Source organism: Cetorhinus maximus, chromosome 21 (assembly GCF_964194155.1).
Source record: "Cetorhinus maximus chromosome 21, sCetMax3.hap1.1, whole genome shotgun sequence".
NCBI classification, from domain to species: Eukaryota; Metazoa; Chordata; class Chondrichthyes; order Lamniformes; family Cetorhinidae; genus Cetorhinus; species Cetorhinus maximus.
This window is the reverse complement of record NC_135899.1, coordinates 2,216,798-2,239,359: the sequence shown is the minus strand read 5'-3', so window position 1 is coordinate 2,239,359 and position 22,562 is coordinate 2,216,798. Positions and strand designations below refer to the sequence as shown.

The 22,562-nt window shown below is 45.9% G+C and overlaps 2 protein-coding genes across 3 annotated transcripts in view; one reads left to right on the top strand and one right to left on the bottom strand.

Annotated features, from left to right (window-relative positions):
- LOC144695488 (TNF receptor-associated factor 2-like) overlaps positions 1-22,562 on the bottom strand; it is a 498,558-nt gene that overhangs the window by 244,204 nt on the left and 231,792 nt on the right. The window lies entirely within an intron of this gene.
- Positions 1-22,562, top strand: part of csnk2b (casein kinase 2, beta polypeptide) — a 62,740-nt gene that overhangs the window by 878 nt on the left and 39,300 nt on the right. The window contains exon 1 of one of the 2 annotated variants that reach the window (XM_078566461.1): positions 67-104. The exons of the other annotated variant lie outside the window; for it this stretch is intronic. The gene's annotated coding sequence lies outside the window, so the exon portion shown is untranslated. Of the gene's footprint in view, positions 1-66; positions 105-22,562 lie in introns of those variants that run through there. 2 annotated transcript variants of the gene reach the window in all.

Sequence of the window (22,562 nt, the reverse complement as noted above, 5' to 3'; positions counted from 1 at the left end):
TGGGCGGAGCGCTGCCTTCTCCTCCCCCATTTCAAGGAGAGCCACATTTTGTGGTGCTGCCTGGCTCTAAGGTGGCCGGACCCCTCCTACCAAAAATCACCCAGGTAATCGCCTGTGAATTCAAAACACCAAACCTGGAATAGAGCTGCTGACCGTCTCCAGGGTGATAGATTAGAATCTCTTGCTCTAATTTTTATGAGGTATTGCTCTTAACTTCCCTCTCCATTTGAACATGACCTGTTTCAGATTTATGCATGCCTCTTTTGGATGGTTCTGTAGGTCTTCCGAGGTGAAGCTGGTGGGGAGGAAAGACACTCTAACATCACCTTGTTTATAATCACTGTATTTGCTGGTTTTGCTCCTGTATTTATTTAAATTCTGAGTTCGGGTTGCAAGATGCAACGAGCTGAGTTTGTAATCTCACAGCTACTTAAATGTAGAAATGATTTGATGAATTTTTTTTCATTGATTAGATATTTTGAAGTCTTGCTGAAAAATAATTGGCTCAGGTGAGCGGTGAACTGCGAGGATTACTTTTCATTGCTGCCTGTTTGGTTTATTCATCTGTGGAGTAACGGCAAATAATTCTCCCTGCAGTTGTGTGTTTTGTTTTGTTACTTGAATCTCAAAGTAATGTTTAACGTTTTGAAGTAGGGGTCTCTTCGCTATCGTTGTGTTTCTAAATGTATGACGTGCACTTAGTGTTAAATGTTATAAGTATTTTAGTCCATGCATAACTTACTGAAAGGCTTTCTGAAGCATTTGAGAGGGAATTAGATGATTATATGTTTCTTTTCAATGCACATGGCTTTGGGGAGAAGCCAGGTAGGTGAATTGCACATTGAGAACTGTGCAGACACGATGGGCCAAATGGCATCCTTCGTGCTGTAACATTTCTGTGATTCTGTAGTTTATCTTTTTGACCATTTTCTTTATATAATCTTCCTGGGATTAGGGGATGAGAGATGCAAATCTCATTTGGGAGTCATTGCGCCTCCAAGATGGCAAACATCATGATGCAAATTCAAAACAAAGTTGACCTCCGGTGGCTGCCTTGGTGATCCCGTACATAAACAAGGCAAGTCTGAAGAACTTTAGGCAGTGTTTAGGATTGATCATCCAACCTGGCTCGCTAATGTAATGTGGAGGTGAACCTGTCACAGAGCCTCTGCATATCACCCCGACAGCTATGGCAGCAGAAAGCTTACCAGTTCTCAGTATTGGTAAGGTCTTTGGTTTTAAGTGGTTAATCTTGAGCAGTATACCCTTGTGCACTGCACCCTCCTCAGCACCTCAGCTTGGACTGGGGTGCTATATCCCCACAAGCTGAGAGTGTGCACTGTTAGGCAAATTTAGATGGTACAGGTGTTGAGTTCTCGGTACCATGATTGTGTAACTTTTAAATGTGACTTTCTCAAATCACTTTGGGCTGACTAAAAGTTTTCATGATGTTGTTATGAAAGCTATGTGACATGAAAAATAGGAGCAGGCGTAGGCCATTAGGCTTCTCGAACCTGCTCTGCCAGTCAGTATGACCTTAACTCCCCCTCTTACTTGTCTGTCCCAATAACCTTTGTCAACGCACAATCTGTCTAACTTGTCCTTTTGAATGTATTGAATGATCCAGCCTCCGCTGCTGCCTGGGGAAGAGAATTCCACAGACTAATGTTTCTCTTCGTCACTGTCTTTTATTTTGGGGTGGGGGGGAGGGAAACCCGGAGGGAAACACCCTCTCAGCATCCACCCTGTCATGTCGTTCAGAATCTAATTTCTTTTACTAAGACCCCTCATTCTTCTTAACTCTGAGTAGAGGTTCAACCTGCTCAATCTTTCCCTGTGAGACAAGCTGCTCGTCCCAGGCATCAGCGTAGTGAACCTTCTCTGAAGTGCCTCCAATACAGGTATGTCCCTCCCCGGATCTTTATTATTGTGGAAACAATGCCTCATTCATGAAATTTTGCAGTCCTCTTTTTGAAAAGACTTGTATTTCTTCAGTACCTTTCCACAGCATCAGGACGTACTTGACAACCACAGAAAGTGTAAGCACGGCTGTAGTATAATGTAATGCAAAAATCAAGCCCCTACAAATATCAGCGTGAGAATGACCAATGGTTTAGGTGGTGAAATGGATTGAGGGATAATTATTGGTCAGGACCTTGGGGACAACGCAGCTGTTCATCAAAAATTGCATTTGTGGCATGGATGAATGGAATGTAGTAGGGAAGTGTTGCTGCAGCTGGACTGGTACTTAGACCACACCTCAAGCACCGTGTACAGTGTTGGTCTCATTACTTAAGAAAGGATATAATTGCAGTAGAAGCCGTTCAGAGAAGGTTCTCTCGACAGATTCCTGAGATGAAGGGGTTGCCTTACAAGGAAAGGCTGAGCAGATTGGACCTGTATCCATTGGAGTTTAAAGAATGAGAGGTGAAAGATCCTGAGGGGTCTTGACAGGGTGGATGCTGAGAGGATGTTTCCCCATGTGCGGGAGTCGAGAACTAGGGGACACAGTTTAAAAACATGGGGCCTCCCGTTTAAGACTGAATAAGAAGAATTTTTTCTGAGGGTCATTTAGTGTTCGGAATTCTCTTCCCCAGTGACCAGTGGAGGTTGCATCATTGAATATGTTCAAGGCAGAGTTGGATATATTTTTGATTGGCAGAGATGTCAAGAGTTATTGGAGGGGGGGAAGGCAGGAAAGTGGAGTTAAGGCCACAATTGGATCAGAAGTGACCTATTGAATGTCAGAGACGGCTCGAGAGGCCGAATGGCCTAATCCTGCTCCTTTGGTTCTAAAGTGGTGTCATGCTTATGTTCAAGTTCATGTCTTTGGTTTGACGTCTCATCCAAAAGACGACACCTCCACCAGTCCCTCAGCACTGGCCTGGAGTGTCAGTGTATATCCTTGAGTCTCTGAAGTGAGACTTAAACCCAGAAGCGCCTGACTTGGAGGCGAGGGAGTGCTACCCAGCGAGCCACGACTGAAAGATGTCAAGCTTCCAAACAGCAACAGCACCACGTTTTTAAAAAAAAAAGTACCATCCCCCTTCAATTTAAAAAAAATTACACCAATCGATTTACATTCCACAGTGTTTCCTAACATTGAATTAAACACCTGGACTAAACCTTCCTTTGTAGTTGGCTGCATTGCTTCAGATGAGGTGAAAGGAATCAAAAAAAACTTTGTTAACTTGGAAGGACCTGGGGGTTTGCAAGTCATTTCCTGCACGATAAGCAGCAGCACAATGTACTTGGCAGTTTTGTCTTTCATGAGCTATTAATAATAACTTGTTTTTAGTTAACGCTTATGGTTTCAAAGCTGCCCAGTTCTCCTTCACTTGCTGACGTGTATTCTTGGCAGGAATGTAACAGTAACCATCAAGGAAAACCAGGAGGCTTTCATTGTTTGAAAGCGAATTACAGCAATGAAGGTACCACTCCGTAGTGTTGATGTTGAATTAAAGTTGGTAAAAATGTAGAAAAGGCATCCTGTCTGAATAAGATGCACCCCAGCTTAAAGAGAAGTAAGTGTTGAAGTTGCAGAGACTCCAATCCGCTTTGGATACAGGAGTGGTGCTGGGGGACTGCAGGATTTCAAAACTTGCAACCTCTTTTCTTCAAAAATAATCAGGAGAGGGCCACACCTGGCCACTGTAGGCCAGTCATCCTAGCATTAGTGCTGAGGAATCTTTTGAAGGCATCAACAAAATAAACTGGCATTTGGAATTGTATGGGCGTGGATTTGTTGATGGTGATCCGTGTTTGAATAACTTGACTGGGTTCCATGAAGCGATGAGAGGATTAATGAGGATAGTGTAGTAGGTGTGTGGGGGAAAAAGCTTTCAAGAGGCATTTGACAAGAGTGCCACCAAGTGGACTTGCTAGCAAGATTAAAGCCCATGGGATTGAAAGGACAATGGCAGCATGAATGCAAAATTGGGACAGAGAACAAAGTTGTGGTGAACAGATTTTCAGACGGGAGGGTAGAATACAGTTTTATCTCTACCTTTTAGTCTATTTCGATCCCTTCTCCCCCCACCCCACCCCCACTAGGGCTATCTGTACCTTGCTCGTCCTGTTTTCTAACCCTAATGTCACCTATTAGCACATTTCTTAGCTAATATCACCACTGTCAACACCTCTTTGTCCTTTTGTCTATGACATCTTTTGGCTATCTCCACCTATCACTGGCCCTCTATCCAACTCTACCTGTCCCACCCCCCCTTAAACCAATTTATATTTCACCTCTCTTCTATTTTTCCTTAGTTCTGTTGAAGAGTCATACGGACTCGAAACGTTAACTGTGCTCCTCTCCGCAGATGCTGTCAGACCTGCTGAGTTTTTCCAGGTATTTTTGTTGTTGTTTTGGATTTCCAGCATCCGCAGACTTTTGCTTTTATCTTAGTGTACAGCCATGTTCCCCGGGGATTGGTTTTCGGCTTACTGCTTTTTTAGATATAGATAAACAACAACCTGATCAGGCAATAAGTTTAAAGTTTGAAAGATAATGTGAAACTTGGAAATGTAACACGGTGCAATTGTGACAGACTTCCAGAGGGCGTGGACTAGTAAAATGAGCAGTCACACAGTGGATGAAATTTAGCATAGAGTAGCGTGGAGTGAAAATTAGCTCTCGTGGCGCAGTGGGTAGCGTCCCTACCTCTGGGCCAACAGCTCTGGGTCCAAGCCTCGCTTCAGGACATGGAAGGTGGATTCAGAATGTGGCCAAGCAGGTTGATCAGCCTGTAAGTCCTTCCAAAACCCCTGATGGCAGGTGGTAAGAGTGGGAGTCACTCCTGGTTAGCCACATGCAGAAGGCAACATCAACCCACCACAGTACTGTGCCCGAGCATAATCCTGGACCAATCCAATGGAAGTCCATGGTGGCCAGTGCCCTCTTAGGAGGAGGTTAGACAAATTTATTAACAAAGGAGTCAAAGGCTATCAGGGGTAGGTGGGGATATGGAGTTGAGGCCACAATTCGATCAGCTATGATCATATTGAATGGAGCATCAGGCGCGAGGGTCAAACTTCCTCCTGCTGCTCCGAATCCGTGTGTAACGTGTGCAGTGGGCTAGGGTCATGTTTTGCACATTGCATGGCTTGACCTCTGACTCTCTTCTATATGTCGCAGGGAGTTTAATATTGAGACCACCTTCCCATATAAATAGGCATTTGTTTGAAAATTATTTTATTAGTGTTCCTTCTGGAAAGCAGTCTGAATGAGAGGAGAGGACACAAGATGTTGGCAATTTAACCCTCTGAGCACTGAGAGCTGATCTGTTTTCACAGGGCGAACTAATACCGTGAGTATTGCTGAGAAAAGAGACCTGTTATCAAAACTTTTCATCTTGCACTCACCAGGGCAATGCACTTGCCTTCAGTCAGAGTCGACCTGCCTAGTTTGAGTTTGAGTAAAGCTGGGCAGTTAACTGTTCCATGCTGCGTTCTCCATGACAACGCCTCCGCCAGTCAGAGTCCACTTGCCAACCAATTGGCACACTCTTCTTCTCATGCAGTATAAATTGTTGTTCCCCTGTTACTGATGAGTGTAAGATGCAAAGCTTCTACAGAATGTCTCATTTTTTTCAGCAATATCCAGTTCTGTACTACCAAGTATCTATAACTAATACCTCGCAGTTGTTTGTATATGCTGATGAATCTCTGAGAGTTATTTTGATCCAGAGAAGCAATCATCATTAGTATAGAGAAGGCCAAGAGGAAATTTGATAGAGCTATTTAAAAATCATGAAAAGTTGAGGTGGAGTAAATAAAGAGAAGCTGTTTCCAATGGCTGAGGGAATGCCTGTCAGAGGGTGCAAATTTAAGGTGATTGACAACAAAGTGGTTGGGATTTGGCATTGCACTGCCTGTTGGTGCAGTGGAAACAGATTCAATAGTGCTTTCAAAAGGAAATTGGATAAATAGTTAAAGGAGAAAATAAAAATTGCAGGATGATCCTTGAGGTTTCCGGTGGCAATGGTGTAGGGATGGAAAGCGAAGCTATCACTGGCAATTCCCTAGCAATGACTCAATCCATCAAAATAGAACAAAGCCAAGACAGTTCCATTCAGCTGGACTCGAAGAGGCACTGGAGGAGGTTGTAAGTGTGGATTTCTGCAGATAGGAAGGATTAAGAGGGATAGCTTGCCATTATCATGGTCACAAAGATTGTCATTTTTGACCTTGATAAGACCACAAGACGTTGCTACAGAAGTAGCCATTCGGCTCATTGAGTCTGCTCCGTCATTCAATGAGATCGTGGCTGACCTGATAATCCTCAACTCCACTTTGCTGCCTTTCACCATAACCCTTGATTCCCTTACTGATTAAAAACCTGTCTATCTCAGCCTTGAATATACTTAATGATCTAGCCTCTACAGCCCTCTGCGGTAAAGAATTCCACAGATTGACCCTGAGAGAAGAAATTCCTCCTCATCTCTGTCTTAAATGGGCGACCCCTTACCCAGATATTATGCCCTCTGGTCCTAGACTCTCCCACAAGGGGAAACAACCTCTCAGCATCTACCCTGTCAAGCCCCCTAAGAATCTTACATGTTTCAATAAGGTCGCCTCTCATTCCTCTGAACTCCAATGAGTACAGGCCCAACCTCTCCTCATAAGAAAGGAGATAAGAATTGTTTCTGAATGGTGGAGCAGGCTTGAGGGACTGAATGGCCTATTCCTGCTTCTATTTTCTCTGTTTTAATATCATAGAAGGTCTGGAAATCTGATTGGATTCAGCCATGGAATTGTAGGAAAGGATTTGGGAGTTGACACCGTCTTCAAGTGCTTGGAAAAGGCAAGAGAGGTGGGGGCGGGGGGGGAAATGTTTGTAAGGACAAAGGACTGAAATGTTTTTTTTAAGAGCGGTGATGACTGTAGATTTGAAGGGTGGTGGGGGAAAGAATACCCCAGGAGAGGGAACCGTTAACAATATCAGCTAACGCCCAGCCCAGGAAGGGAAGTCAGCTGGGCAATAACTGGGGTGAATAGGATGACGTGGACAGGAAGTGGGGCTCATGGTGAGGATGAGCTCAGTGAGAGGAGTCATGAGGTGTTGAGATGAGAGTAGTTGGAAAGAAGCTCCTCACATTGGCAGAAGGGTCTATCACCAAAGGACACTGATTTAAGGTGATTGGCACAGGAGGAAAAACTTTTTAAACGCAGTGAGTGGTTAGGCTCTGGAATGCAGTGCCTGAAAGGGAAATCGAATTGATTTGTGCCTTTCAAAAGGGAATTAGATAATGGTTTGAATGGGGAAAAAATACTGGGCCACGGGGAAAGAGCAGGGGAGTGGGACTATCTGGATTTCTCTTTGAGAGCCGACATGACAGTCTGAATGGCCGCTTTCTGTGCTGTAACCATTCTATGATTCTGTATGCGGAAAAATCGAGGGAGTGGGGCTAAATGGATTGCTCTTTGAAGAGCCACCAACTTAATGGACTGAATGGTCCCTTTCTTTCTATGATGCATTTTGGCAGGAATATTGAGGAGATGCAATATAAACAAAATGGTCCAATTTTAAAGCTGGCTGTAGGAACTGAGACACCTGACAGAATATGTGCCTAAATCTCTCAATGTGGCTGGACAAGTTGTAAAAACAGGTGGTATCCTTGCTCCTATTAATAGAGGAATCTACTGCAAAGGCAGAAAATGCTGGAGATACACAGCAGGTCTGGCAGCATCAGCGGAGAGAGATTTGTCATGATGAAAGGTCCGAACCTGAAACATTAACTCTGCTTCTCTCTCCGCGGCTGCTGCTAAAGCTGCCGAGCGTTTTCTGCTTTGATTTCAGATTTCCAGCAGCCGCAGTGTTTCGCTATTGTAAGCTTCACTGGAGATTTGGTCAGAGGTGCTCAGGGTGATGTAGGGTTTTGATAAGAGTCACCCAAGAAGGAATTGTTTCCACTGGCAGAAGAGTCAGTGACCAGAGGGCATAGATTTAAGGTGATTGGCAAATGAACCAGAGGGTGGCATGAGGAAACTTTTTTCCGGAAATGCACTGCCTGAAGAGTTGGCGGAAGCAAATTCAAAGGGAAAATATTCCAGGGAAAGAGCAGGGATGTGGGATTTGTTGGATGTCGTGTGTCAGCTGTGGCTTGGTTGGTAACACTCTTGCCTCTAAGGTTTCGGGGTCAAGAACCCACTCCAGGCTTGAGTACAGAAATTAAAGCTGGCCTTGCGGTGCAGTACTGAGGGGGTGCTGCACCCAGAGGTGTGCCTTTCGGATGAGAGGCTAAACTGAGGCCCCATATGGCCTCAGCAACATTCCCTACCTTCCCTCCTAACCCTGGTAACCTTTGACTCCCTTGTTAGTCAAGAATCTATCTACCTCAACCTTAAAAAAAAAATTCAACCCCACCTCCACTGCTCTCTGGGGCCAAAGGCTAACAACCCTCTAAGAGAATAAAAATTCTCGCCATCTTAAATGGCAGACCCCTTAGTTGTAACCTGTCTGCCTGCTCAAGTGGATGTAAAAGGTCCCCTGGCACTGTTTCAGAGAAGAGCAGGGGAGTTCTCTCTGTTTAATCCCTCAATCAACCTCTCAAAAAAAGCACAGGATCTGGTGGTTATCACATTGCTATTGCTAGGAGTTTGCTGTGCACAAGTTGGCTGCTGTGCCCCCTACATTACACTTCAAAAAGAACTTCATGGGCTGTAAAATGCTTTGAGGCGTCTGGTAGTGGAGAAAAGCCATGTCTGTATATATATACAAGTCTTTGAGCCTCTTTGGTAGAGTTATAATGGGCTGAGTGGCCTCCTGTGATGTTATTGTATGATTCGAAGAATTGTGAAGAGGTGCTTTTCAAATGTTGTTAACAGTGGCAGTTTCTTCAGTGCTCCAGGAAAGCTATGTGGTATTGGGTAATTACAAGTTCAGGAAACCGACCAGGCTTTGTGGTGCGATATCTTCCTGCCGGCTAGCTAACAAGTCTCATCTGAACCAGAGAGCGAGACAGTTCAGTGGAAAAGCATTGAAACCGTGGATATCTTTTCAAAGAGTGGAGCTGCTTCCAATGATACTTATTGTTCATTTGGTCAGACGCTGTGTTTAAAAATTGACATGAATGACTCTTTTTAAAAGCGGTTTCACGAGTACTTTTCAAAAAAGGGAAGCGGGTGTATATTTGAATTGGAAACCGTTGCACAGCTGTGGGGCAGTGGCATTGTTCTTTCAAAGCGCTGACGCCAGCAAGGTGGGTTCTGATCCTGTGTTGTGAGGGTTCAGTCACTCGGTGCCTACTGCTGCAACAGGAGCAAAATTAAGAATTGCCGGGCGGGCTTAATGATGCAGTCAGCATATGCCTGCTGAACCACAGAAGGCTTAGCTTATCGTTCTAATTTTAACGTTGTGAAAAGCCAAGATGTTCAGATGGGAGCTTCTAGATTTCAGGGTGTTAGTCAAGCTGATCAGAAGGCATGTGACTGTTCCCCATCCAGCAATAGCCTGGAATAACCTAGTGAAGAATTGTAAATAGAATGTTCTGGCGGGGAAGGAGACGACGCAGACTTTACAGAACCTCCGGTCATTTCGAAAATGTCCATTATTTCTTCCTGTACCTTCCACTTTTTGAATCCTTGAAGGACATTTAAACTCATCCTGCTGCCCTCCAGCTCCCATGTGCATTGGTGAAATGGCAGTGTGATTAAGACAGTCTCGTGGTGCACCAGGCGCACTCCATGTTTATTTAAAAACCCACCCCCCTCCCCCCAACCTCATTTGAGGATCCATTTAAGCTGCTGTTTACACAGTTGTCCTGCTTCTTCTGTGTACAGTACCATGTTTAATCAAACAACAAAAACCTGGCTGGGCAGCTTACCCAACACTCCTGCGCAATCAGTTCCCACTTGTTTGCATTCCTCTCCTTCCCTTTCTGCCACCGGGAGTGTTTTTAACAAGGATACTGCTCAGGGGAATCAGGTCAGTAATTTTTAATGTTGGGTGCTGTTGAATTTGTCAGCTCGGAGTGCTTGGACTGTTGCATACTCTGCTCTTGAGTCACGGACATGGCATCCAGCTTCACTCCAGAGACTATAGTAGCAGATCTAGACTTTAGAAATGCCCTGAAAGAAAGCTGCACTGTCGAAAGTGCCATCCTCCTGGCCCACCCCCACGACCTGTGTTCTCAGGTGGAACATAGGAACAGGAGAAGGCCATTCAGCCTGTCGAGCCTGCTCTGCCATTCAATTGGATCATGGCTGATCATCTACCCCGAAGCCACTTTCCTGTGCTGTCTCCATACCGCAGGAAATGCCATGAGTGGTATTTCTGATATGTGGATGATACGTTTGCTATATTTAAATCCACAGCTGCATGTCATAACTTCCTTGTGTCTTAAAGGCTCCATCCTGCACTCAAATTCACCTTTGAAATGGAGCGATCCTTTCTGTACTGGTTGAGAAATCTGCCAGGGGTTCTCTTCCACGGTCTACCACATGCCTACCTTCACTGGTCAGTACACGCATTGAGATTTTTCCAGTTCCACATGCTATAAGATTGGCCTAGTAAATAGGGCCCGAGCCATTTGCTCACCAGGCAAGCTTGATGCTGATATAGGCGCATCAAAGGCATCCAGCGGGATAATGGTGACTCTGATCAGATCATTTCACACTGTATATCACACAGACTCATGAACAGGCCTAAGGCCGTCACTTTCGGCCCTGAAAAGTGCCCAGTCTACCTCCGATTACCCCGGAAGGGCAAGGGATCTCAAACATTTGAGCAACAGGTGAAGCTAGCTGTTCCACGCTGCTACTATATAGTAGCAACAGGAGTGGTATTCACCGCTAACAGGAAGCTGCCGTCAAGCTAAAAAGATGTTCTGCCTATCACACAAATGAGTGATGTGGTATATGAATTTCAGTACAGGTAGATGTAAAAGATTCAGCACAAGGGAGTTCTGGTATTCCTGCTAATATTTATCCTTTGCTGAACAGCCTAAACAGATCTGATCATTTCATTTTGTTGTTTGTGGGATCTTTCTGTGTGCAAATTGGCTGCCATGTTTCCTATATTGCAGCACTTCAAGATGTACTTTGGTTGTAAAACACTTTGAGATATCCTGAGTCTATAAAGGCACTATGGAAACGCAGAGCCTGTGTATTTTTTTGACGAACTTGCCTATCCTGGTAAAAGCAAAAAACTGCGGATGCTGGAAATCCAAAACAAAAACAAAAATACCTGGAAAAACTCAGCAGGTCTGGCAGCATCTGCTGGGAGGAACACAGTTAACGTTTCGAGTCCGCATGACCCTTCAACAGAACTAAGTAAAAATAGAAGAGAGGTGAAATATAAGCTGGTTTAAGGGGGGGACGGGGTGGAACAAGTAGAGCTGGATAGAGAGCCAGTGATAGGTGGAGATAACCAAAAGATGTCACAGACAAAAGGACAAAGAGGTGTTGAAGGTGGTGATATTATCTAAGGAATGTGCTAATTAAGGGTAGAAAGCAGGACAAGCAAGGTACAGATAGCCCTAGTGGGGGTGGGGTGGGGTGAAGGAATCGAAAAAGGCTAAAAGGTAGAGATAAAACAATGGATGAAAATACAATTAAAAATAATGGAAGTAGGTGGGAAAAGAAAAATCTATATAAATTATTGGAAAAAAAGTGGGGGTGGTGGGGGGGAATCGGAAAGGGGGTGGGGATGGAGGAGGGAGTTCATGATCTAAAATTGTTGAACTCAATATTCAGTCCAGAAGGCTGTAAAGTGCCTAGTCGGAAGATGAGGTGCTGTTCCTCCAGTTTGCATTGAGCTTCACTGGAACAATGCAGCAGGCCAAGGACAGACATGTGGGTATGAGAGCAGGGTGGAGTGTTAAAATGGCAAGTGACAAGAACCCATACCTCCCTGGAAAAACTCAGCAGGCCTGGCAGCATCGGCAGAGAAGAAAAGAGTTGACGTTTCGTGTCCTCATGACCCTTCAGCAGAACGGTTCTGCTGAAGGGTCATGAGGACTCGAAACGTCAACTCTTTTCTTCTCCGCTGATGCTGCCAGACCTGCTGAGTTTTTCCAGGTAATTCTGTTTTTGTTTTGGATTTCCAGCATCTGCAGTAGCTTTTTGTTTTTACCCAGACCTCCCTGTCGTTTGCCATTTTAACAGTCCACCCTGCTCTCATACCCACATGTCTGTCCTTGGCCTGCTGCATTGTTCCAGTGAAGCTCAATGCAAACTGGAGGAACAGCACCTCATCTTCCGACTAGGCACTTTACAGCCTTCCGGACTGAATATTGAGTTCAACAATTTTAGATCATGAACTCCCTCCTCCATCCCCACCCCCTTTCCGATTACCCCCCCCACCTTTTTTCCAATAATTTATATAGATTTTTCTTTTCCCGCCTATTTCCATTATTTTTAAATGTATTTCCATCCATTGTTTTATCTCTACCTTTTAGCCTATTTCGATTCCTTCACCCCACCCCCACCCCCACTAGGGCTATCTGTACCTTGCTTGTCCTGCTTTCTACCCTTAATTAGCACATTCCTTAGATAATATCACCACCTTCAACACCTTTGTCCTTTTGTCTGTGACATCTTTTGGTTATCTCCACCTATCACTGGTCCTCTATCCAGCTCTACTTGTCCCACCCACCTCTTAAACCAGCTTATATTTCACCTCTCTTCTATTTTTACTTAGTTCTGTTGAAGGGTCATGAGGACTCGAAACGTTAACTGTGTTCCTCTCCGCTGATGCTGCCAGACCTGCTGAGTTTTTCCAGGTATTTTTGTTTTTGTTTTGCCTGTCCTGGTCTTTGTTCTCCAGACGCAAGCCTGGTTTTTGCTGCAGAAGTTTTTCACAGTTCAAGTGAAAGCGGTGAATATTTCTCTTGCCATTTACTGAACTCCTTGCTGCAGCATTGAATTGTCTCTGGTGTTTCGCTCAAACTGTTCAGTGGCAAAGCACACTTGTCAACCCAGCAGTCTGTCTTTTTTGCAGGCAAGTCGTTGTAAAGAAATGGATTTTCGAGCTGTGCAGGAAGAGCAGGGGGGGAGCAGGACAAATTGAATCTGCTGTTCAAAGAGACAGCACGAGCGCAATGGGCCGTAGGGCCTCCTCTGTCATCCGTCCATCCAGCTGATACGTTGGGTGGGTGGGTGGGGGTGTGGATGTCTCCAGCCTGATGGCCTCTGCTGTCACTGCAATCGCTTCATGTCCATGCAGCGGTTCCTTAGGCGGCATAGTTCCTGTCTTGATTGGCAGTGCACGCGGCCAATATTATCCTCCTGGTATGTCAGGGCATGAAGGAGGGTGGTCGATGTTGTCACCAGGATTTTAATGAAGCCTACTAATGAGAGGTGAGGTTTATTTATTTGCCCCTGTAGTTTGAAGGGGGCAGTTTGGAAGCAGGAAAGGAGGTTGAATAAACTTGACTCTATGCAGCAGTGTGATGATTTTTGTTGCTGAGGTTGCAGACATTGGCTGAGGCATGAAATCCGACCAGGTCAAAGTGGCCCTCATTTGGTGGTCTTCTAGATGACAATATTCTAGGAACATAACAGTTATTTTGGCAAACACCGTATTAATTTGCACTCACGCCACCGTCTTTCAAAGCAAAAATACTTCTCACTCTGAGCTGTGCAGAGTTACCTTTAGGTGTGCCACGCTTGCCAAATATAAATGAGGCTGGTGGAGCTGGGTGAAAGGAACAGACGGTGATGTGGTGAACAGGAATAGAATGTTCTGGGGTTAGATGAAGAGTGGGAGGAGGCTTGTATGGAGCATGAACACCAGAATGTATCTGTTGGGCCGAGTGGCCTGTCTGTTTGTCCTCGTGCTCAGTGAGGACATGAGGTCATTGTGCAACAATGCAGTGATTGGCTCTGTCTGCACTTGAGGCTGTGCCTAGAGAACTATTTAAACTATGAAAGCAAGAGTTCGTGGTTACAGGTCCTTCGCTAATGGTGGAAATAGAGCAATTTTAAGGTGGTGAATTAAAGTCAATAAACCAACAATTGCATTACCTAATGCTGAGCAAATTGGCTGGTGCAGTAGTTGCTATAATATAGGAACATTTGGAGGCCACTCAGCCCCTTGAGCCTGCTCCACTGTTCCATGAGATCATGGCTGATCTGGATCTTCATTCCATCCTCCTGCCTTGGCCCCATATCCTTTTCTACCCTTACCGAGCAAACTCCTTCAATCTCTGATTCCCAAGGATTAACCAAGCCAACAACTCTTGCTGTTTGTGGCCGAGAGCCCCACGCTTCTCCTGTCCTTTGTGTAAAGAAGTGTTTCCTAACCCTTTCCTCAATGGCCTGGCTCTGGCTTTATGGTGTTCCTTTGCCCTGCACTCCCCCAGTTGTGGAAGAAGTTTCTCTCTCTTCCGATGAATGTGTCTTTGATTGCTAACTATGAAGATACAGTTGGAAAACCAGTATGGGAGAATACTGGACCTGGGTGAAATCAAGGTTGACTTGCGATGAATTCCATGGTGCAATTGCAGACTGTTGTTACCTGCGGACGAGACTGTTGAGGTCGACACTGTCAGCAGAGCAGGGTTGTAAAAGATTTTGGGGATAATTGGCTGCCCACCAAAGCTCCTCAGTCTGATCTCTTTCCATGACAACACGGCACCGTACAGTTCGATGGCTCCACTTCCGTCAGTTTCAGAGTGAAGAATGGAGTGAAACAGGGTCGTGTCCTAGCCCCTACTCTGCTTGGCATCTTCTTCTCTGTGCTCCTGACCGTTGCCTTTCCTGCAGGCATGGAAGGAGTCCACTTGCACACTGGATCAGATGGCAAGCTCTACTATAATCCATCAAGACTGAAAATGAAGATAACACATTGCGTCCTGATCAGTGAACTCCTCTAAGCTGATGATGCTGCACTAGTCGCCCACACAGAAACTCAGCTACAAAGACTCATGGACTGTGTATCCTGTCAGCCTCAAGAAAACCGTGGTAACGGGACAAGGTGTTACATCTCTGCTCCCCCCCGATCACTAAATAACACCCTGCTGGAAGTGGTTAGCAAATCCTGTTACCTCAGGCCCACAGTGACAGACCGTCTGTCCCTGGATGCAGAGCTCAATACATGGATAGGGAAATCTTTGGCTGACGTGCCCGGGATAACACCAAGCTGATCCTTAGGACCGAGCTGATGGTCTATAAGGCCTGTGTTCTCAGCACCTTGCTGTATGGCTGTGAAACATGGGTGACTTACAGCCACCAGGAAAAGAAGCTCCACAATGTCCACCTTCACTGTCTGCACTGTTATGGCAGGGCAAAAATCACTGATGTGGCAGTGCTCCCAAGTGTGGCGCTCATGAAACTGAGGCAGCTTTGGTGGATCAGGCCTGTTCATTGAATGGAAGATGGCTGTGTACCCAAGAACATCCTGAATGGCGAGGTGGCTGGAGCCCGCTGACCAGCAGGACGTCCAAAGCTCCACTTCAAGGATGCTTGTATACGTGACGTGAAGGCCTTGAACATTGACTCTCACATGTGGGAGTCACTAGCTGGCAAAAGAGGAAAATGGCAACACCTCCTATGGGCTGGCGTGCATCACCATGACGACCAGTGGCTGCGGCAGCTTGGCAATAGATGCCAGTGCTGAAAACAGCAACCCATAATGGCACTTGGCAAACTCCCATGTGGCACTTGTGGCAGAATCTGCCTCTCACTCAGCGAATTTTCTCTTCAACCATCGGCAGAGGTTGAAGACATTCTACATGAAGACATTGCTTGATCCCTCACAAATGGAAAGACGCCAACATAGACTCTTGCGTGAAATGGCCAAAGTAGCAGCTGGCAATTTTAGCCCCAATTTTACTGCAGAAAGTTGTGAGCTGGCGAATGCAGAAGCAGACAGCCCGAACAGCATCAAAATCAAAAAATGCTGGGAAAACTCAGCAGGTCTGACAGCATCTGTGGAGAGAGAGAGAGAGAGACAGAGATAACGTTTCCAGTCCGTATGACTCTTCAGATCTGAAGAGGCACACAGACTCTAAATGTTATCTCTCCCCCCTCCCTCTCCCCCTCCCCTCCCTCCTCCCCCTCCCTCCTCCTCCTCCTCCCTCTCCCCCTCCCTCTCCCCTTCCCTCTCCCCCTCCCTCTCCCCCTCCCTCTCCCCCTCCACCCTCCCCCTTCCCCCCGCTCTCTCCCCCCGCTCTCTCCCCCCGCTCTCTCTCTCCCCCCGCTCTCTCTCTCCCCCCTCTCTCTCTCCCCCCCTCTCTACCTCCCCCCCCCCGTCTCTCCCCCCCCGTCTCTCCCCCCCCCGTCTCTCCCCCCCCCGTCTCTCCCCCCCCCGTCTCTCCCCCCCCGTCTCTCCCCCCTCCCTCTCTCTCCCCCCCCCTCTCTCTCTCCCCCCCCCTCTCTCTCTCTCCCCCCCCCTCTCTCCCCCCCCCTCTCTCCCCCCCCCCTCTCTCTCCCCCCCCCCCCTCTCTCTACCCCCCCCTCTCTCCCCCCTCCTCTCTCTCCCCCCCCCTCTCTCTCCCCCCCCCCCCCTCTCTTTCCCCCCCCCTCTCTCCCCCCTCCTCTCTCCTCGCCCCCACCTCCTCTCTCTCTCCACAGATGCTGTCAGACCTGCTGAGTTTTTCCAGCATTTTCTGTATTTGTTTCAGAATTCGGTGCTTGCCGGCTTTTGTTGGGTGAGAGTTACTGCTGGGTGGTAGGCCTGTTGTTAGTGATTGAGAACAATTTTCAGGTGCTAAGTTAAGAGCATGGCAGTTAAGAAGTTAAGTTAAGAAGTGCAGAACTTCTCAAGAGCATTGTGAGCTGGGTGACATAAGCCATCAGTGACCTTGGTTGTAACCCGCTGGTGATGTCACTAACCTGGCAGGACCATGACTCACTGTGGCCAGCTGGTGACTTCATCTGGCACTGTGACCAGCTGCTGATGTCACAGTGGCCAGTTGGTGACCTCGTCCCGCCTTGCCTGTATGGGACTTGTTAACTGCACCGAGGACATTGTCTCCCTCTACTGTCCGAGCTGCAACTAACCATGCCTAGGCACAAGACCACGAATAATTCTTTTCTGCAGGTTGGGCAGTTTCAGCCCATGTCCTCCTCTGAAAAGCACAGTAGGTTATTTTAACGTGGAATCAATCACTGTTTTCAGATACGCATGTGCAGCAGATTTATATCCTGTACGTATGTCGAAACTAAGATAACATGGTTCGGAGTATTCTGTGCCTTTATTCATACTGCCTTTACCCACTGCCTTGCAGTTACTGTATACTCAGAGTGGCAGCAACTAGGAACTAAAGAATGTATCGGGACCGAGGGAAAACCCCTTCAGTTCTAATTCCATGTTACCATCTTCCCTACACCACCTGTAGACAATTAATGAAACCACCATCAAAAATTCCCAATTGAAAATCCAAATATTGTGGATGCTGGAAATCTGAAATAGGGGGGATGCTGGGTATACTCAGCAGTTATGGTGGCATCAATGGAGAAAGTTTCAGGTCTGCGACCTTTCATCAGAACTGGGAAAAGTTAGGTTTCAAGCAAGGGGCGAATGGGCCAAGGGCAAAGAAGGAGGAAGGCCTGTCTTAGGGTGGAAGGCAGGAGAGATTGAATGACAAGAGTTAGTCCCCCAGAGCCAAAGGGAATGGCGATGGGTAAGAAAAGGAATAATGTATCAAGAGCAGGTGCACTGCTGTGTGAAAGAACAAGGAATGAAACCAGGAAAGAAACAGAGATTATCTGAAACTGTTGAACTGAGTCCAAAAGGCTGTGAAATGCTGAATTGAATGATGATGTGCTGTTGCTTGAGCTTAAAATCCCTGTTTTGTTTTTCCACCCTTTAAGCAGCTTTTTTTGTAGAGTAACTTGAGAAGAGAAGCTTTAAGCTTGGGGGTTCTGAAATTACGTTTTATAACCTGGGTTTTATATCTTGGTTTCAACCTTATCCTAGCCCCACAAGCCTTCAAGATCTCTGCGTTCCTCCAATTCTACACGCCCTTGGTTTTAGTCGCTCCGTACTTGGAGGTTATGCTTTCAGCCTTAAGCTCTGCAATTCCTTTCCTAAATCTGTGTCTCTGCCTCTCCTCTTGAAATGCTCTTAAACAACCTCCCCTCTTTGATCACGTTTTCCTGATTTCTCCTCCTTATGGTTTAGTGTCAAAAAGGTTTTGTGATATTGCCCTTGTTAAGCACCTTGCCATTTTAGTGCATTAAATGCAAGTTAGAACCATAGAATGCTTACAGGACAAAAGGAGGCCATTTGGCCTGTCATGTCCCTGCAGGCTCTCTGCAAGAGCAACTTGGCTAATCCCACTCCATCATCCTGTACCTTTCTGGTGCTTGCCCAAATCCCTTTTGAATCTGCTTCCACCAGCCTTTTAGACAGTGCATCCCAGATCCTAACCACTGGCTGCATTTTCTTTTAAGGAAAGCCTCCTCCTTATGTCCTTTTCCAACTGTCTTAAATCGGTGTCCTCCTGGCTCTCAACCCTTCTGTCAATGGGGACCGTTTCTCCCTATCTGCTCTGTCTCGATCCCTTGTGATTTTGAACACCTCTATCAAATCTTTTCTCAATCTTCTCTTCTTCCAAGGAGAACAACGCAGCTGCTTCCCCGATCTATCATGTAGCCGATGTTCCTTATCGCGAGAACCATTCTTGTAAAAACATTTGCTGCATCCTGTGGAGTGCCGACACATCCTTCCTAAAGCGTGGTGCCCAGAATTGGACACACTACTCCATTTAAGGCCAATTTCAGTTTTAGAAAGGTTCATCATAACTTCCTTTTTGTCCGCTGTGACTCTTGTTTTATAAAGCCCAGGATCCCATCTGCCATTTAACCCCTCTCTTAACCTACCTTACCATCTTCAACAATTTGTGCACATATACTCCCAGATCTCCCTGCTCCTGCATCACCCTTTTCAATTGGACTCCTATGTTTTATATTGCCTCTCCTAGGTCTTGCTACAAAAATGTTGCACTCCACATTTCTCTGCATTAAAGTTCATCAGTCACGTGTCCACCCATTCCACCAGCCTGTTTATGACCTGTCCGAAGCCTATCACTATCCTCCTGGCAGTTCACAGTGCTTTCTAGTTTGACATCTGCAGATTTTGAAATTGTGCCCTACTCACCCCAAATCGAGGTCATTTAATATATATCAGGAAAGCCTTCCTACTGACCCATGGGCAATCCCACTGTATACCTTCCTGCAGTCTGAAAAACAACCGTTGATCATTCCACTCCATTTCCTGTCACTCAGCCAGTTTTATACCTGTGCTGCCACTGTCCCCTTTCAGTCCATGGGGGAGGTGTCAGCTGTGGCTCAGTTCATAGCACCCTCGCCTTTGAATCAGAGAGTTGTGGGTTCATGTCCCACTCCCGGAAACCAAGAACTGTGATTGTACTCGAAAGAGTTGCAATCTGTGACTGTTGATAACTCGAAAGAGTTTCAGTCCATGGGCTTTGACTCTGATGAGCCTGTGATGTGACATTTTTTATCAGAAACGGTAAGGAAGCCCATGCGCATCACATGAACTGTATTACCTACAACAACCCCCTTCGTTACTGCTTCAAAAAAACTCAATCAAGTTAGTTAAACATGACTTGCCCTCAAATCAACACTGACTTTCCTTTAATCCACGTTTGCCCAAGTGGCTGTTAAATCTTGTCTCCGATTATTGTTTCTAGAAGCTTCCCCACCACCGAGGTTAAACTCTGTGGTTGCCGGGTCTGTCTTCCCTCGCCCCTTCTTTTTGAACAAGGATGTTAAATTTGCAACTCTCCAGTCCTCTTGCACTACCCCTGTACCTAAAGGAGGATAAGAAAATTATGGCCACTGCCTCTGCAGTTTCTGCCCTTCCCTCAGTATTTTTTTCTCTCTATTCGTACATGGGATGTAGGTGTCACTGGCGAGGGCAGCATCTCGCCTGGTCCCGATGGCTTATCAAATTCAAGTATAGCCAGCCTATCTAATACCTCTCGATCGATGCTTGGCCCTTCAACTGTCTTGATTAACTTCACTATCACTATGAATTGGGCAGCTTTGTCTTCCTTTATAATGACAAATGCAAAGTAGTTTAGTACTTCATTGCCCCCCCTGCCTTCATCCTTTTGTCTTGGTCTCTAATTGGCCCCACCCTTCCTCTTATTTCAGTACCAGGTATGTTTTGGTTCCCTTTTATGTCAGCTGCTTCTCATCCATTCATTTGCCCCTTTTAAAAAATTTCCTTTTTCACTACCCCTCTGAATTTTTTACATTTGGCCTGGCTCTCCAATTGTATAATCAACCTGACATCTGTCGTATGTCTCCCCCTTTTTCTGCTTCATCTTACTAACTTTTAAGAATTGGCATTTTGAGTATTGCGATTTTGAGTAAAGCTCTGATCAGGTGTCTGCAATGTAGATAAAAACAAAAAACTACTGCGGATGCTGGAAATCCAAAACAAAAACAGAGTTACCTGGAAAAACTCAGCAGGTCTGGCAGCATCGGCGGAGAAGAAAAGAGTTGACGTTTCAAGTCCTCATGACCCTTCAGCAGAACTGTTCTGCTGAAGGGTCATGAGGACTTGAAACGTCAACTCTTTTCTTCTCCGCCGATGCTGCCAGACCTGCTGAGTTTTTCCAGGTAATTCTGTTTTTGGTCTGCAATGTAGAGCTGGGATGTGAACAGAATTGTCACAGGCTGACTAGCGGGGTGTGTGCACGTCTGCTTTTTGCTGCTTTACGACCCGGTTCACACTGGAGTTTGGAACGACGACGACTCTTCAGCTGAAGTCTGATATCAGGCTACAGCTACTTCAGCTACTGTGCGGTTTTCTTGAGGAGCTTCAGTGCAACTGCAATTAACGGCAAACTATTTGTTTTGGAGGAATAGTGTTGCTGCTTTAATGCCTCAAATGCCATGTGGGTAACCTAAACATATTTTCCTGTCCGGCCCTTCTGCTTCCTCCCCTGAAAGCTAGTCTCAGAAATGGAGACCATGAAACTATCGCTGTAAAAACCCATCTGGGTCACTAATGTCCTTAAGGGAAGGAAATCTGCCATCCTTACCTGGTCTGGCCTACATGTGACTCCAAACCCATAGAAACATGGTTGGCTCTTAACTGCCCCTCTGAAATGGCCGAGCAAGCCACTCAGTTCAAAGGCAATTAGGGATGGGTAACAAATGCCAGCGACACCCTCATGAAGGAAAAGAAATCTCACGAGCAGTAAGCTGTACTCTAGACTTGGTTCAGAGCTGTTTAATTCAGGTTAAACTGATCTGTTTCATTTTAGCATCAAATTTCTAATGTTCTGTTGCCTTGCTTTAATTCAAGTGGTCTTCTGGTGCGTTTATCTGGCAGACTGTGTACGACTGGAGAAATGTCCTCCTTGCCCTGATCTAAATGCGCTTTGCTACAGGGGTCAAGATGGGGACCAGGAGTCTTGGGTTTTCTCCTGCCCTCCGCAAGCCAAAACCAACTGGAACATTTGACCAGCTACCACGGCATAGCCTGAGAGTCAAACTTGGATACTCAAGTTGTTGGCTGGGGACCCAGCACTTAGGGATTAGATATGTTATGCAGCACCCTTATTGCTGCAGGATATGTGCCAATACAGCCGTCTGATGGCAATAGGAATGGTCAGTTACCAATGAACAGAAAGTAGCTGGAATAGAAAAGGACAGATGTTTTGCTTCACCTGTGCAAGGCCTGGGTGACACCACATTGAACATGGTGTACAGTTTTGTCTCCTCCTCCTTTCAGAAAGGAAATAAATTCATTGGAAGTAATTCAGAGAAAGTTCATGCGACAGATTCCTGGGATGTGGAGGGGTTATCTTATGAGGAAAGGTTGGGCAGGCTGGACCTGTATCCATTGAAGTTTAGAAGAATGAGAGGTGACCTTATTGAGACATAAAAGATCCTGAGAGAACGTGACCGGGCGGATACTGAGAGGATGTTTCCCCCTGTGGGAGAAACTAGAACTAGGAGAGACAATTTGAAAATACACAGAGTCTCATATTTAAAACTGAGGTGAGGAGAAATATTTTGAGAGTCACGAGTCTTTGGAGCTCTTCCCTAGAGAGCGGTGGAGATTGGGTCATTGAATATTATTAAGGCAGAGGTAGATGGATTCTTGATTAACAAGGGAGCCAAAGGCTATCAGGGCTAGGCGGAATGTGGAGTTGAGGCCACAATCAGATCAGCCATGATATGGCAGAGCAGGCTGGAGGGGCCGAATGGCCTTCTCCTCCTAGTTTGTATGCTGAAATTTGGGTGAATTGCAGATACTGAGCTTGTGGATTAGCTCCATTCATTAAACCCAGTCAGAAGAGCCCCAAGTTGTTCAGTTCATGATCCACTGGGTATGTGGAAAGGGATTATAATTGTTTTTTAAAAAATCCTGCATTTATCTAGTGCCTTTTGTGTCATCGGGACATCCCAAAGTACTTTGCAGCTAATTAATTAATGAAACACTTTTGAAGCACTCTTCGGTTGGCAGGGAGTGGAGATCAATTAGTAGAAATGTGGGAAACACGGTAGCCAATTTGCACCCAGCAAGCTCCCACAAACAGCAATGTGATAAGGACCACACAATATATTTCGGTGATATTAATGTATAAAACTAGCGATATTACTTGCAGGATAACTGTTGACCAGGAGACCAG